At 47.4% G+C, this 17,684-nt stretch overlaps 1 protein-coding gene across 1 annotated transcript in view; it reads right to left on the reverse strand.

Annotated features, from left to right (window-relative positions):
* The window catches only part of TSPAN7 (tetraspanin 7), a 134,342-nt gene that overhangs the window by 32,589 nt on the left and 84,069 nt on the right, over positions 1–17,684 (reverse strand). The gene's annotated exons all lie outside the window — the stretch shown is intronic.

The following is a 17,684-nucleotide window of genomic DNA, read 5'->3' on the forward strand; positions in this document are numbered from 1 at the left end:
TCGACACCCTCGATATGGCCTGGATGTGAAGACTCTTATTTCCACGGGCAAGTGGCACTTGCTGCAGGAGTCCTCGAAGCGGTGGGAAGTGTCGGAGACCAGCCACTCAAGCCGTCCCAGACTAAAGACACTTGGGTTTTGTACAATTAGATCTGGCCCTTACACAAAGCCATATGTGGTTACCACATGGATTGGAAGTCTAGCCGACAACAAGGAAGCTTTTTTTAAATCTGCTTCTGGAAAATGCATGTTCATGCTAATACAGGTCTCAGAGCCCTCCCAGGCCTGGTCGGAGAGCTGCCACCCAATGCCGAGCTGGGCATAAGGCCATTAAGAATGTCGGCCACCCTCTTCAATGGCACGTGTGGATACGGTACGTTTTAAGGACATTTTGCATGATGTTTTAAGGAGCAAAATGATTTTCTTTCCCTGTTAGAACAAAAATCTCTACAAAAGCAAAACATTCAAAATATTTTTGAATCCCTATTGATACACTGCCTTATTTACAGTGCTTTATTCAATATAAAACAACAGAAGAATCTGAAGCTTTCTTGGAATTAGCAATAATGCGATTTGGCAAATCCCACCGATCAGTCCAAAGGAAATCGCCACAGCATGTCTAAACTACAGGGCCTTGCATCATTCAGGCCCTTACTTTAGGGAACAGACTTGGGGCTACATGCTGTGCTTTACCCTCCACCCGGGTTAGGCCACACGACCCAGCAGCTTCAGCGGCTAAAGCCAGTTGTTGACTTTGTGTCTCTATCTCCCAGCTGGTCTCGACTTCAGTTTTCCAGTAGCTTAGCCACTCGTTCAAACGGACAGCCCCCTAAATGCCACCTCCTCTGACACCTCATGAGGCTCGAAAGAAGCGTGGGTGTCCAAAGAAGCCCTTTCCCAAGTTCTGTCCCACCCTATCACCCAGTGTCCTATAGCAAATGCCTCAGCTTCCTGTCCAGCCTGGCCATCCAAGTGAGGAGGCATGATGAGAAACAGGAGCAAAGCAGTAGGGTACAAATCAATACCCACCTTGCCAAGGTCTCCCCTGTCCATCAACACACTCCCAAATACGCGCTACACGAGGAAGCAAACGGTGGGGCCAGCGAAGATGCCTGGCCCTCTCTCCTGTACACTCCGAAAACCCCCGCAGTTTGGAGCCACCAAGATCCACCATCAGGCTGCTTCTCTGTGTGGCATGCTCCACCCATTTGGCGGAAGGGATCAGCCGGAAAAGCAAGAGCTTGGTGATATTCCCCTACCCCCACCCCAGTTGCCTCTCTACTCTGTAGAACCATCACCGTGAAAGGCAGATTCAAAAGCTTTGAATCAGAAAAAGATTGAGAGACTGGTGCTAGTTTTGTAAGGGGAAGGCGAATGAATGTGACGCGATCTTGAGGAGAAAGCGTTTGACACTAATATTTAGGAGAAGGTGGCCCAGGGGAGGTCTACCGCCTTTGAACAGTTCCATTGGGGGACGGCCTCAGTGAGTTAAGAAAACCAAGGCCAGAGGCTGCCAAGAGTTTCAAGGCCTCTGCTGACACCTGGTGGTTGCTAAAGAAAGTAGCTCCCTTGAACAGCCTTCTTCCGCCACAGGGAAGCATAAAATGGAAACATAAAATGCTTTTCAGTCACCAGAAGCAAAAGTTAAGATTCACCTCTCCACTCATTAGGGGTGAGAACGCAGTGAACATTAGGGAGAAGGGAGAGTGCCTGGGTTATCTTTTATGTCTCAATGCTTTATACAGTGCCAAACACGGCCATTTCACTTCTCTGGGTCTTAGAACATCTGCCTCATAAAAGAGTCCTTCAACTGTCACATACTTACAAAACTTCTCCGTCGGGTGGATATTGTGAGGGGCTTTAAAATGGAACCAGAGAAAAATCTCGTCCCCTATTTCCCACTTCTACCATTATCTGCCTAATGCTATAAGTGTCACAGTGCCAATGTACTGATCAAAACCAGGAATTCAGTTAAGGCAGGCACTGTTTAGGCTGAAGACACATCTCCTCTACAGACTTGCTCTTTTTCATGGGACTGCTCCCTGCCCCCCACCCCGAGATTCATAACGCTTCGGACATATGTCGTTAGGATGCATTGGCTTTAGTGACCGAAGAGAAGAGTCTGATGGCTTAGATTTCTGTGACCAGCCACTTCATACAGTGCACTTACTACCACAACAAATATATGCAGTATGTCAAAGTTAACCCAAATCTGGATTTTAAAGGTAACAGTATTAACATTTTGATCCCTTTTCTCCTTTCAAAAAATAATTTCTCTGAATGCCACCATTGCTTCATTATAGGACAGCAGTCTCAGGTAAAGTACAAAACCTACAATATCAACTTTGTTAAAATGTTCATAAAATGTAAATTACGTTAACATTTATTTTTGCAGACCTCAAAGGTACCTCTTAAAGATTGTCAGTGGAAGCAAAGAAACACAACACTGTGGGTACCACGTTGTGTGGGAGAAAAGCCATCCAGGATCCTGACCTAGCCCAAGCCAATCATCCTCTAAGGAGCTCTCTTCCTCCTAATGACGTGGAGACTGGCATAGATGGGCCCCCATCCAGCACCTGTCTGCTAGGAATCTAAGAACAGCCCAGAGAGAAAAGCCCTTCTCCGATGTTGCTCTTCTCACACTCAGAGATCCCTGATGGCCCAACTCTGTGTTTGGAAGGCCGAACCCCACCTACACAAGGCCTTCTGAGCACACCGAACCCACCTCTGCAGCCTCATCTCCCTCCCTCCTCTTTATGCCTTCTATGTAGTTCCAGTAAAACTGAGCTGTTCTCTGCGTATTCCCTGTGCTTTACTGCTTCTCAGCCCTGGCTCGATGATGATCCTTTTGGTGAGAATTCTTCCCCTTCCTATCACTACCTGTCTACATCCTTAACTTGTACGGCATACCGTGCCTACTCCTCCCAGTCTCCTTACACAGAACTTACTCTGTACTATGCCACTGTCACGCGGTGCCCTATCCCCCTCGCATGCACATCCAGGACTGTGACCCTCTTGAGGGCAGGAGATGTGTGTCTTGCACATGGTCAATGTCCAGTACATGTCCACTGAGCAAATGAATAAACAGCCGATGTTAGATGTGAGAAGGGACAAGAAGCCTCCTGCTAGCCGTCGACCTGCTATACTCTCTGCAGCTCTCTGAGGAACTATCAATCAGAAATGGTACGAAGGCCAACCGGAGCAGGCATTGTCATCTAGGGGAAATCACAATGCTTAAGGACAAAGACGAGACGATGAACTGGACAAGGGAAAGAAGGTTGGGCTGCACTTGGGTCAAGTATGGGACAAAAGCGCCAGGCGCTTGAAGGAAAAAACTACAAGCCAAGGGCTGAAGAGCCAGAAAATACAAACTCGTGCTTTCTCTCATTTTGTCTACTATAATAATGCTTCTCGCCAAGGATAAGAAACCTACAAAGACAAGCCAAAATCAAAAGTCATTGTTATACACTGTGTGACTTTCTTCTTGGTTCCTGTCAACAGACACGCACATGCGCACGCGCACACTCCCCCCTACGTGTACCTTTACAAGCACCCACAGGGTGAAAAGCAAGGCACGCGTTCCCTTGACATGCTGCTTCTGCTTTTGCTCGCCATGAATAGGCTCAGGGCTCACCAAAGCAATTTTGTGTCTGAGCTCCTCAGAGCCCTGCAATTTCTAAACCCATCAGTGTGTCACTGGTTTAGCTTTCTCATGGAAGTTTTGCTTCTTTCTCAGAAGACTCCATTAGCAAGCAGCCAACAGGGTGGCTGAAGAGGGGACAGCTCAGAGCCTACAGGTCAGAGCCCACGCAAGTGGTCTGGGAAAGGTGCTGCCGCCACCTCACCCATTCTCATGTCCACTACGAGCCAGGAGGGCAGGCGCGGTACCCGCCAGCAGTAGCCAGGCTGAGGCTCAGGGTCTGCTCTCATTCCCGGCCTCTCGTGGCAGCTCGACATTTTGTGCGCTTCCAGTGCAGCTCAGAATACGTGGGTAGTAGAGTACTTCCGGCTACCTCTGATTTAGGCTTGGTGAGGAGGCTGAAAAAGCTATAATGGTAGCACCGTAAATTGTAGCCCAGAACTAGAGAATGTGACGGCTCACATTACCTTAAAATCGCACTGCAAGGATACCCTGGGTAGGTTGGCCAATAATGCTCTGGAAGAGGTCTCCTGAGGTTCGTTGTCATTCAGAAGTAGATTCTGGGGGAGCAATGGCAGCGATCTGTGTGGTCCTTTGCTCCCCCTGCCGGGTCAACACAGCTAATGCTGGAAAGTCTCCCTGTCGTCCCTGCAGCGCCCTGGTCCCCAGAGAGGAGCCAGGGAGACGGTGCTTCTGTCTTTCTCACATGCCTACGGGCATTTCACTGGAACCCACTGCCTCCCCTGCCCACAGACCACAGCCTTCTGATTGAGCAGCTGTAGCTCCTCTCATGCCCATGAAAGGCTGTGCCAGGTTTGGGTCTGATGGAGCCAAGTCCATGTACTCTTTATTTCCTTAATTTCATGAGATACGAAATATGCACTTGGCTCACTGTTGGCATAATGTGTATCTGTTCTTGTAGGTGGGGTTCATGAACCCATGTATTATGCAATGAAAAAAAAAAAAAAAAGACCACGACAAACTGAATTAGAGAAGCACCAGCTCTCTCGAATGCACCCCATCCTAAGAAGCCATCTGGGATAGAAAGTACAGGAACGAAAGACCAGCCTGAAGAAACACACAGAAGAAATCGTAGGCCGAAATCTCAGCTAGACAGCAGGTTAGGCGGAAGCCACAGATTGATCATCCCAGAGGCTTCCAAGTTAATTCGCCCCTGGCGACTCCATGCAGAGGCACTGTGAAATGTTCCGGCCCAACTGCAGACAATTCTCTAACTCAGAAAAACCACATGACACAGAAACTCCATCCATATCATAATTAAAATAAATACAATTAAATAATAATTAAAGCAGTAATTAAATCATTAAAAGACAGGGTCCTCAGAAGTTAGATTTTTAAGAAGCAGCCAAGCAAATTATGCTTTCTGCCCCCTCTTACTTGAAGCATGATGCTGAGGAGACCACGGGGCCGGGCACTTTGCCTGGTGTTCTGACCTGATTTTGTACACGGGGAGACAAAGCAACTGGAAAGGTAGACAAACCAGCAATTTCCGCCACATTGTGGTTTTTTTCTCTTTAAACTTGAAGAAGTAACAGTGTGAATCTGTCGTATTTACAACTTAAGATTTTATTACAAGTTATTTGTGAAAATACGGGGTTGGGCTAAGAGGCAGAATTGATTGGGGTTTTCCAGTGGGCTTGAGAACCCAGTCCAGCTGAGGGGCAGAAGGAGAGCCAGTGTGTTTATTTAAAATGCAGGTGAAGGGAAGAGCTCTGGGCCGGGACTTAGGATCCCAGGGCTTCAAGTTGCAGTTGATCACAAATTAGCTGTGTGACTTGGGGCAGACCACCTAACCTTTCTGGGCCTCGGTTCCCTCTTCTGTAAGATCAGGAGGTGGAAAAACCTGATTTCCAGTGCTCCCCTCCAGCTCTAACATTCTGAGACACCAAATCAGAAGCTGCAACTTGACATGCTTATTCACTCGCAAATCTATTTAGGGAAGTGCCCACTGGGAAAATAAGCACCAGGAAGTTTATTAGGTTCTCCCTGTGACTGACAAACTGTCAGCAGTGGGAGTAGGCAAGTAGGCTCGTCTCTGGACTCAATGCCCATCATTCTACCAGCTTTCTGAGGTGACAAGTGGTTTCTGGGAAAGAGAAGGAAAGAAAAACACCCAGGGGGGGCAGGCATTGCCGTTTTACGCGGACGCTCAAAGATTTCCTAAGGTCACTAGCGTAACAACAAGCTTTCCTTTTTTATATGAAGATGACATGTCGTCTTAAGAGTGGTAAGACCTATGATTTGAGCTGCTTTTTTCTAGGCAGATCTGTTAGCCAACTCAACTCTTCTCTGTGTGGAAGAGAGGGGGATTAGTGCGATCCCTAAAAGGGGAAGGGAAGTTGAGAAGAGGGAGAGAATTGGGATGATCTTAAACACTGATTTGTTAAAACTGGGTGGGAGAACCATTAGGAAACCCAGAGACTTGTCTGGTCCCGGCCCTGTTTTCTATGGGGTTTGACGTGACCAAAGGCCACCTGGGGAGCGTTCCGAAGGCACTCGTGGAGGTGAGACCACAGTTTGGGAGCGAGTCAGAGATGCAGGTAAGGGCTGAGGCCAGAAGTGACAGCCGAGGGAAAGATGTGTCTCAGGAAACAGAAGCAGAGGATGCGGGGGAAGGACGGGGCTGAGGCTGGAGGAAGATAGTCACTAGAATGTCAGGGGATGATGCCGGAATCTGGGGGAACAGTGAGGAGATGCAGAACTGAGTGGACAAGTCTATGAAGGTGGCTGCCGACAGGAGTAGGAGACATGGAAGAAAGAGACTTTTTTTTCATTCCCCTAAAGGCTTATGGGAAACAAGGTCAGCACAATTCATGGGCCCCATATATGCCGATGGGCAGACGCAGGACTCTTCCTTTACACACCCAAGAAAACCCACTACAATTGTATTTTATATTTAAATATTACTTCATCCTATAGCCAACTCACAGAATTCAAATTCCAGGAGCTAGGTCATGAGCCCAGAGTGATTTGTCAAAAACTCTAGCTTCTATTTGGATTTTAACAGTGAGCAGCCAGGGTCTGATGTACACGCTGTCGAACAGATCATACATCGATGCTTCTAAAAATATGAAAAGGGCTTTGAACAGCCCTGTGAAAACTCAGGAATTCCAGTTCCTGCTGTGGGCTCACCACACGCCTTTCTTCACATGTTTAGCTAAGCAGCTGATCGTGTCACAGGCAACGGTTCCAGGAATGCTTAAAGTCTATCAAACAAGGCTTCCGTCCTTGAGCCAGTCAGGTTGCAGATCTGTGGCTTGGTTCTCCATCTGTGAAATGACAGGACTTGCCCCCGTAACATCTATAGGAGCCCTTCCAGTGCTTAAGTTTTATGTGTTTCTTTGAGTTGCCCAGGGGTCCTCAGAAGGGCCAAGATCAAACCCAACTGTTCCCTAGGATGCAGACCACACTGGTCAATAGTGTTCCCCAAGGGCCCATGCTGGCTGGGCTTTGTACTCAGCCTGGGGGAGGCTAGCTGGGGAGGGGCTCAAGCAGGTGGCTGGTTGAAGACTGAATAATTCCTAATGTCCTAGATGCCCAGGGAGTGGTGGCAATTGATCAATATGTTGGCAGCACTTCCTGAATTCAAAACTGGCTCTGAACATGGTGGAGACATCTGAAATGGAGCTCTCATGGAAAAGTCAGGGCTACACAGCTGCTAAAATCATAATCAAGACCACTTTAGTCAAATAGCCTTTCACTACTTGAATTACTAAACCCCTTCAAATGAGCCCAACCGGTTCCACCTTCTACTTAATTCCATTATTCAACAAAGTGTCACAGGAAATTTCCAAACATGTTATTAGGGACTCTGTATATCCTACTAGGAAATGTGAAAGAATGGGCAGCCCTGAATTGGTTTTGTATTTCCTGTATATTACTCTAAAGGATTCTGGACTTTAGGTCTCCTCCCTCTTAAGAAAAAAAAAAAAAAAATCCACAAAGAAAGGCCCCAGAAGCAAAAGAGAATTTCGCTCCATGCTTATTAGCACATTGAGAAATGTTCCATTGTATCAGGGAGAAATTTTTTTTTTAAAGATTTTGTTTATTTATTTGGCAGAGAGATACAGAGAGAGAACAAGTAGGCAGAGAGGCAGGCAGAGGGAGAGGGAGAAGCAGGCTCCCCGCTGAGCAGGGAGCCCCATGCGGGGCTCGATCCCAGGACCCTGGGATTATGACCTGAGCCGAAGGCAGCCGCTTAACCGACTGAGCCACCCAGGTGCCCTCAGGGAGAAATTTTAAGGGCAGCTTCTCGGCATTACTTTTCATCTGTAAGTATTGCTGAGTTCTCCCTGAAAATGTTCAAAACAGGACCTAGGTTTGTGATTTACACCACTGCGGAGTGTCTTACCCCAACCTCCAGCCTCTAAGAGCTCGTAAAAGAAAGAAGCCAACAAACCAGAGGATGAGACTGTCTGGACGTAGCTCACACCTCTCGTCTCACCGATGACCCAGATATATAAATAGATGGCATACAGATGAACGCTTACGAAGAATTGGGACAGCAAAGCCACTTATGGGGAGATTTGTGTCCTTAGAAATCAGGACCAGCTGTAGTGGCTAAAGTGACAGAAGCTTAATATCTGGGGGATTCCCTCTATGCCACACCTCCTCCGTGGAACCCCCAAGTTGATCTCACTCGCATTTAAAAGCTGTTGGTCCAGCTGACACACACGAAGAGGCAGGTGAGTGCCGGGAGCATCAAGGGCCAGCCTTATCAGCGGCATTAACAGGTGGCCCGCTGAGCAACTGAAGGAAGTGCTGTGGGGAGAGACCCCTTCCTATGCTTCCCTTCCTCGAGTGACCTAGGACCGGACCACTGCTGTGGAAAGATGTAGCAAATTCCACACTAATAAGAAGAGAGCTTTTTAAAAGAAGATCGTGTCCGTGTAAAGCTTCTAAACAAGAGCTACGACTGCGTTATTAATGCCTGTTGACAGAAAGTTTCTGCTGACTGCACATTTACCCTGGCCTGCATTGTTAATTGTGTGTGTGTGTCAAGATTTGAAGAGTCTTGTGGGAGGAAATCAGGTTCTTTACCTCCTCTGTATCCACCAAAGCCTCACTCACCCACATCTTGTGTCCAATCTTCCAAGACAACAGGTCGTTCAGACATTCTGTCCTAATGCACATTTAATAGAATCACTGCTTGTCTGAGTGTGGTTCCCAATTTTTAATTCGAAAGCCAGTCTCTGTGCCCATGATGAGCACAGGATGGGAGTTCAATAAATGCAGAATGCGTCTTAGTGGCAATCTCTCACCTTCGAATTCGGCTTTCTTCCAGGGGCTGTGTCCTTGGGGGTTACTGGATGGGAACGAACATGGATAAACCAGTCCTATCGGCGATTCCATACGTGTGAACCGAAATGCCAGCCCAAGACTGAAGAGCACATGTCTCTATCATGATTATGTTGTTGAACAGATTGAGCTTTCCAGGAGTTCCATTATTTGCAAAAGAGAAAACTTTCTTTGCAGCATTTCTATATACAATTATCATCTCCAAAATACCAAAAACAAACCCACAGTCCTCCAGGGATATGTACACCTCATACATACATGTGTAAAGTCAACAAGAAGATGCTAGAACATAGACAGTAAGGTGATCCCTGAAGGCCTGTGCTCGATCTAGCTATGTGTTGATGGGGGCTCCAGGGGTGGGGTGTTTGGGGGAGCTCATGCCTCTCTTCAGATGAACTTGGCACTGATGAGACATAATGCCAGAAGAGGGCCTATCATTAGATGAGTCAAACAACCTGTGGAGGAAACAGGTAAGCAGCACTGAATAACAAGATTCTTATACAAAGAGTAACATGGTCTTCTTTCAGTGGTCCTAACTTTCTCCTGAGATGATTTAAGGGAAGAAAAAAAAAAGCCACCTCACTTCTATTCATGATTTAATTAACTTTCCTCTCAATACTCAAATATCCACACCACACACCTATGTGATACCACCAACAAATAAGATACACAGGGACAATTTCAGAGGTCTAATATGGATAGGGTATTGCAGGAAAAAAAATTAACTTTGGTAACACACATTCTTGGCAAAAAAAAAAAAAAAATCAGTTATTTCAGAAAAGCACAAAGAGGATACTTCGCCCTCTCTACCACTACCACTTGGGCCAAGCCACCGTCCGTGGCATCTCTCCCTGCCTCTACCTTTGCTCCCATGGCTCTGTTCTCAACACTGCAGCCAGGCTGATCGTGTTCAAACGAGAGTCCGACAATATGACTCGTTTGCTCGAAACCCTTCTACACATCCCACCTCCCAGGGCAGGAGCCAGCACTCTCACCCTGGCCTGCATCCCTCCCTGGTTCTTCTGATGGGACCTCCCGTGGCTCCCTCGTCACTTACTCGGCTCCAACCCTCACGGGCCTTCTGGCTGCAGGCCGGTTCCTGCCATGGGGACTTTGCACTCGCTCTTTCCTCTGCCTGGACTTCAGAGATCCCTCCTTTCTTCAAGTCTCTGCTCCTCAATGAGCCCTTCCCTCATGACCCGGTTTCAAACTAGAACCCTGCCTCTCCAGCATGCCCTACTCCCTGTCCCGCTTGGTTTTTCTCCACTGCACTTACCATCTCCGAACACGTGGATTTACTTGCTTCGTCTGTCTCCCCAAATGAATCTTAAGCTCCACGGGGTCAGGGGATTTTGCCTGCTTTATTGATGAATCCCCAAAGCCAAGACAAATGCCTGCCCCATAGTAGGGACTCAGTAAATATTTGTTAGGTGATTGAATACAAGAAGACAGGCTGATAGGCAAGTGTGAGCTTTGGACGCCAGGAGGTCGACGGTCACTGGCCCGCACTAAGGAAGCCAGATAGTGGACTTGACTCGCACAGGGCCAGGTGGTGGCACTCAGATTAAAAACCTGTTCTCTGGCCAATTCGCTTCTAATCTGGCACATTGCTTCATAAATGTCTGCTTTTGACCACCAGGGGGACTACATGAGAAAGCATGGGAACAGCTAGGTCTAATCTACTAATGGAAATGTAATTCGAAGCTCTACCATCCTAGAACTCCGTGAGGTCAACAATTAACGGTTAGGAGTCAAGAGAATGAGCGGTGCTTATACCAGTACGTTCTGCATGGAGCACTGGGTGTTATACGCAAACAATGAATCATGGAACACTACATCAAAAACTAATGATGTGATGTATGGTGATTAACATAATAATAAAAAATATGTACAACGGTGCAGGGGGGGTGGGGAGGACTGGAGGGGGTGCTTACTGTGTGCTGGGCACTCTGCTAAGTGCTTTAATGCTTTGTCTAGTTCAGTCTCCTAATAATCCTATCACACTTGTCTGAGGTCCTCAGCACTAAATGGCAGAACAGACACTGAAAGGCCTGGCCCTCAACCACTGCCTTCCCTTAACATCCTCCTAGGTAGCCCACCCTGGAGAAGGTTCTTTCTCCCCCAACCCTCTGCCCCTGCCTCCTCTGTAAGAAAAGCCCAGAAGCCAGCGTCATCCATCCTAGCAATGATGCCAGGTTGATGCTCCACCCTGAGAATTTGGCTGCCACAATTAAAAAAAATTAAAACCTGCGGGCATAGTCACTGATTTATTTAAACATGCTGTCCATTATTTCTCCCCTTTCGAGCAGGAAAATCTATAGAAATGGAAACATGTTCTGCTCTAAGCTACAGCTTGATACTTTAAATGAGCCAGGATGGGGAAGAAACACTCCGATGTACATGTTGGGATGAGCCAGAAATGTCAAGTATCACAAACTTCACACACAAGTCGACACGAGGACCGACCTGAAGACTCAGGAAAGCTTGGCATGCACACGTTAAACCATAGCACCTTCTGGGAAAAGTTTAGGAAACTAAAGTACTCTGGGTCTCACCCTGAGGGAAAAAACCACAAAGTTGAAATACATACGAGGGAAACCCGCTCTGAAGCTGTGACTGTCAAAGCAGCTGCAACCCAAAGTTATGGCCAGCGCGGTGGCGACATATCCGCCCTCCCCACAGCCTGCCAAGGGGATGTGATCGTCCTTCACAGACTAAGGGCAGAGTCCACAAACAGTTACCTGTGTACACGCCCCTGACAAATGGCATTTATTGAGCAGTACTGTGCTCCTTACATGCTTCACCACATTTATCCTTAATCTCTGTTCTGCGGATGAAAAACAGCCTTTAAAACACCTGGGGCTTTGTAGGGCGCCTGGGTGGCTCAGTCGGTGAAGGGACCGACTCTTGGTTTCGGCTCAGGTCGTGATCTCAGGGTCATGAGTTGGATTCTGTGCTCATTGGGGAGTCTGCTTGGGGATTCTCTCTCCCTCGCCCTCTGCCCCTCCCTCCGCTTTCTCTCTCTGATAAATAAATTAAATTAAATTAAATTAAATTAAAAAATAAAATAAAATAAAAACTGAGGCTTTGAAAGGTTTGGCAATTTGCTCAAAGTCACAAAGCTAATAAGGGGGTACAGCCCAGCATTAAATTCATTAATTCATTAATTCTGTCCAACTCGAGGGCCACATCCCCTGCCACCACGACTGTCTGTGTCCCACAGCAGTGTGAGCAATGCTAGCCAGCAACCAAGGGCTGAGGTCCAGGAAGGGGAGCCATGTACAGAGAAGCCAGGTTTTCTTTATGCTGCCTAGGTGCTTCTTAAGGATGGGTTGTGAGGAAACCAGCATTCTGAACCAATTTCCAGAAACTTTGTAGGTACTTTCTAGTTGTCAACATGCAGGAAATGTGGGAAGGGCAGGGGTGTGAACAGATGGACTCTACAGACTGACCCTGTGAGCACCAGTCTCCTCCCTTCCCCTTTCCTGCCGAGTGCCTCCCGTGTCCGCTACCAGGCATGCGCCCCCTTATGAATGGGGTTGTGCTCCAGAAGATTATTTACACATTACTTGTTTGGCACTCCGAATGCATTTTCTTGTGGAAGCAGTGTTAGATGTGGTGCCTGTGTTTCTAGGTCAGTCCTCAAAAGTCTATATTTAACCCAGTATTGGGGAAAGTTATAGAGAAACAGATTTTTGTCTCAATACGGGGAAGAACTTTCTAATAATAGGCATTGCCCAAAATGGAGTGGGTTGCCTTGGGAAGTGTGACAACAGAAGGTAAACAGCTTTCTGGGCACTCCCACAGTGTCTCCAGATGCATCCATGGGACAGAAGTCCTATGGATAGGAAGCCAGCAGGAAAGGCAGAACTGCCTGAAAAGTCATTCTAATCCTGACTATTGTCCTGGAAACTTTGTGCGTTTTCCAGCCAATTATCTCCCTGGATTTTCATACATGAATGAATAGGTGCATTAGCAACACAGGAACCAGGGAAACCATTTTCCCAGACTCCGAGTTACGTCTCTTTTGATCTCCAAAAGGAAGTGATAGGTCACATAGTTTTGCCACATGAAGAGCAACAGAAATACCTGTTTAGCGTAATGAGGTTGCAACTAAAATGAGCTGGGTTCTTTAAAGGGGGATATGGCACCTGAAGGAGCGCTTGCTTTATTATTATGATACTTTTATTTTCCCAAGGCAAACACACTCTCGACCTTGTCTCACCTGGAGTCACAAATCCTGGCTGATTTTAAGAATCAGTAAGGCTGGTTAAAGATAAATTTATAAAAGCTGTAGAGGCAATCTTCATACTTTTCCACATATAGACAAAAATTCTGTCAAAAACCTGACATACGTTGGAAGTAAAAAAAAAAAGAAAGTATCTAAAAAGGTGTTGTTAGTAATGGTGCATTGCACCAGAAGTCTGTTCCCTATAAAAAATTACATCATAGCTCCTTAGAAAAGCTATATAATTAGCTCTTGGTCATGGTTATGGGGGCAAATACAGATCCACTTTTTGCCCTTGAGGTGACAGAGCCGCCACTGGCGAGCTGGCTCCTGACTGGCACATGCTGGTTCTACGTGCTCTGCTCCCCCCACCCCCTGGTCCCATGGCCGCCCAGCCGGGTCTTACTCGCCCTTGCAAGCACAACTAAAATGTCTTTTCCACCAAGAGGCCTTTCCCAACACCCCAAGACAGGAATCATTTCATCCTCCTCTGAACATGCTTTGGATTTTCCACGTGGCTCTTATGAATAGCATTTTACCTTGCGTTCCAAGCCTCTGTGGACACCTTACTGCATCCCCATAACCCACACCCCGCCAACAGATGAGTCCCTCGTGGGGCTGTGTTATTAACTCTGTACATCCTGGGGCACCTAGCGCTTGGTCTGGATAACTACGTGTGCTCGAAGGGAGTCTTTTCAGAGCAAATAGGTCTCATCTGGGACACATCACTGGGCACCTCTGCTTTGGACGTTGAGGTTGCAGAGAGGGTGCGGGATGGGAAAGGCACACAGGACTGGTGACAAACCACCAGTCAAGGGTGGCAGGGGCATTAAGGGCTGCTGCATTGCTTCCAGTTTGTGCTTAGAAATGAACAGGACTGCTGTGGTCTGAAGCAAATCAGCAGCTCAGAAAAGTACAACTGGGGAATTGGGTCCTCCCCAACTCAGAGGCCACAGATGAAAGCCCCCCCTACCTGAAAGTCACCAACAGTGACTTATTTTAGAAAACTAGGCTTCTCAGAGAAAAGCAGCACTCCTTCCCCACTGGTGGACGGTGTTTGTGTCAAGTGACCGGCCCGCTGACCACTCCTTAAGGAATGTATAAGGGGCCAGACCTGCTGAGCCCTCCCTGCCCTGCACACAAGCTAATGACCAAGGACACTCTTTTCAGGCATGGGGGAAGCCACCGGATCTTACTCAAGGCCAAGAGTCGTCCAAAGTCTTGGCACGCGCTGGGAGTGACCGTGGCCACGGGACTGCACGGACCAGCAGGCACCACGGTACATTCTGGTCCCGGAAATCAATGGGCACTGTCATTTTTGCTCAACTGTTCTTCCAACTCATTTTGCCTTGGGTTGTTCGATCAGAAAGTATTATAACCGTGGGCCATGTGGCTTCCAGGAAAAGCCATACAAGCCACCTGGAGTGAACGGGGGGGGGTAGTTCCCCGAGGACCACAGGCATCTTAAGGGACAGTACAGGTGACACTGATAACTCCGAGGACAGGAGCCAGGAGAGCTAGGCTCTCCCGCTGCCCACAGCAAGGGCTCTGTGGTGTGCTTCTCTTGCACACCGACCACATCCCTCCCTTTCGGTGCAGAGGACCTGTCTCTACAGTGACAAGAGCCTCCCATCAGAGCACCTCCCAGATTCATACATCCAGCCGAGACTGACAGGCAGCCCTGCATACTGACTGCCAATTCATGGAGGACAGAACCTGAGGGGCCGACCTCAGGTCAGGTGACCTCTCTGATGCCATCAGCAGTGATGGGGTCCGGACCATGTCCCCATGCCCCATCTTGTCAGCAAGAGCCAGGAGAACAGATGCTCAGAAAAAGCTGGGAGCAGGGTGACCCATCGATTACCATGCCTGCCCCTGAGAGGCTGGGCCATCCCTCTCCTCCTGGACTAAGGGAGAGACTGTGAAGCCTCAGTTAAACACTCCAGTCTATGCGGCACCAGAAGGTTCTGATGGAAGACCAAGTCACCGCCTCTTGAGAGAGCCCTGTCACCAGCACAACTCTTTGCCCAGGAGGGACCCTGGGGAGACCCCACTCGAGGAGGCAGAACCAGAGTACATGAGGAAGTCCTGGCCACCTAATTGGGGTGACCTGGGAGTGGGTGCAGCACTCGGCAACCCCTGGGAGGCCAGATCCTTCCCTTGGCTCCTCCCCCAAATATGGCTCAGGCCCTTAACCACAGGTGAGGCTTGATGCCACATGACCTCAAGTAAATGAAGACACTCTCCTCAAGCAATCTGGCCTGTTGCAGAACTCACTCTACTCTACGGACCATTCAAGGTGGTGCTCTCTTCAAATCCAATGGGGTTGGCTGGATCCTTGGAACACCCTCACGCCTACACTGAGTGTCTGCCAAATCTGGTTTAATACCAGCCCTCTTCTGACTTGCCAGCTCAGCCAATGGTGGCTTCTGGTCCTGCAGCAGGGACACCACCAACCTGAGAACTGAGGTTTGGCTGTTGGGAAAGAAATGGGAAAATTTGGACAATACAACAGAGGAAGAGTTGTCACACTGTGTCCACCTGTCAACATATTCTTTTGGGCAGGACAAAGAGCCTGAGGATCAAAGACACATGAAAAGACACAAAGACACATGAAAGACACCTTCCACAATGCTAGAGGGTAGTCATAAAAACTTTTTTAAGTAAATGGTATAGTAAATAAAAAATCGAGTCTGGGATTGCACCATGGTCCCTTCCTTACACAACGGGAATAACGTAATATTGGCATGTGTTTCTTCTTAATTTACTTAAATTGCAAAAACCTAAACTAACCAACAGCGAGAGAAATCATGAGTGACTATCCACGGAGGGGACGAGACTGACAGGAGGGGCATGAGGGGTAACGGGGGTGACTCTCATCTTTCACTGGGGTGTGTTTTCAGGGAGGACCTCAAAACACAAGCAGAAAAGAATGAAGAAATGTTATTACATAACCATTGGAGACAGCAGGAGGAAGAAAATGGTGCCTGACTTTTATGTAACAAGGAAGATTAAAATATCATCACATCTGTAATGCGCTTTACAGTTTTTTTTTTTTATAAAGTATTTTCATTCGTAGACTCCACTGAATACTTGTAAGAACTCCAGTAGGGCCGCATGATCAGCATGCCCCCTTGCACGATGAAGCAGCAGATCCAAAGACAATTAAGTGTTAACCCAAGTCCCACAGTCTCTAAGTGACCAAGACAACTAAAACGAAAGCCCTGACTCACAGGCCAAGTCCTTTTGACTATACCACGCCATAAACTTGTATCAGTTAGCTTTCCTTGGTTTAATTCATTTTATTTTGTGTATCTGACTTGGGCCTAACCTGATACTCTGAACTGTGAAGTTCCCCTGAAAAATGATTTTATTAACATCATCCAAATGTAGAGGAATCAGAGTGGACCATCCAATCTGCCACAAACCCCAGGGCTCCGTGCACGCCTAACAGCCAGTGTCTAGAGCTCTTTGGTATTCAAAACCTGAGAGTAAAGAGTGAAAATCAAAGAGTTAAAATAAAACCAATCCATCAATACTGCTACACTTTTATTATTTTGCAGACTGTAGTTTCCATCTGTCTTGCACTTTATAGGTGTCCATCTTGTCATCTTGATAGCACACAACCAGGTGAGTGAGGTTAGGAACTGAGCCACTGTGTTGTATATTTCCAGGAGCACCCACTATGGTGCCCGACTTGGAGCACCAACTCGAGAAATGCTATTTGTTCGACCGATTTGGTACCTTCTAGAAACCAATAGTGTTAAAAATGGAATCCTGGGACACACAATTCTGTATCTCAAGAATATAGTTCAGTAAAATTCAGGACAAATTTACGGTGATGAGTTTATGTATTAACTGCATGTGTTCTCTTCCCCTTAATCCAAGTGGGAGAATAATTTACAGAGCTACTAAAGGACACCAGCTAGCAAAACTGACCCGTGGCAACTTCTGTTAGAATAGAGCAGTGAGGATAATTTTTTTTAAGTGCTTGCATTTCTAGCTCTAGCACACTGAGTGTCTGCCAAATCTGATTTAAGTGTTTGCATTTCTAGCTCTAGCACACTGAGTGTCTGCCAAATCTGATTTAAGTGTTTGCATTTCTAGCTCTAGCACACTGAGTGTCTGGTAGAAGAAAATCTAGAGGGCGTCTGGGTGGCTCAGTTGGTTGGGCGACTGCCTTTGGCTCAGGTCATGATCCTGGAGTCCCCGGATCGAGTCCTGCTGCATTGGGCTCCCCGCTCAGCAGGGAGTCTGCTTCTCCCTCTGACCCTCCCCCCTCTCATGCTCATTTATCTCATTCTCTCTCTCAAATAAATAAATAAAATCTAAATAAATAAATGTCACCTTCTCAATGAGACCCACAGCATCTACCCTATAAAAAAAGAAAAAAAGAAAATCTATAGCCAGCCCTTTCCAAACTTTGATGTCTACCTTCTGCCCCAGAGCACCCTTAATTCTCCCCAAAGGCCAGACAGTTTTCAGGTTGAGTTATCT

The sequence above is a fragment of the Callorhinus ursinus genome, unplaced genomic scaffold (assembly GCF_003265705.2).
Source record: "Callorhinus ursinus isolate GAN/ISIS: 27379988/994484 unplaced genomic scaffold, GSC_fseal_2.0 scaffold16, whole genome shotgun sequence".
Taxonomy (NCBI): Eukaryota; Metazoa; Chordata; class Mammalia; order Carnivora; family Otariidae; genus Callorhinus; species Callorhinus ursinus.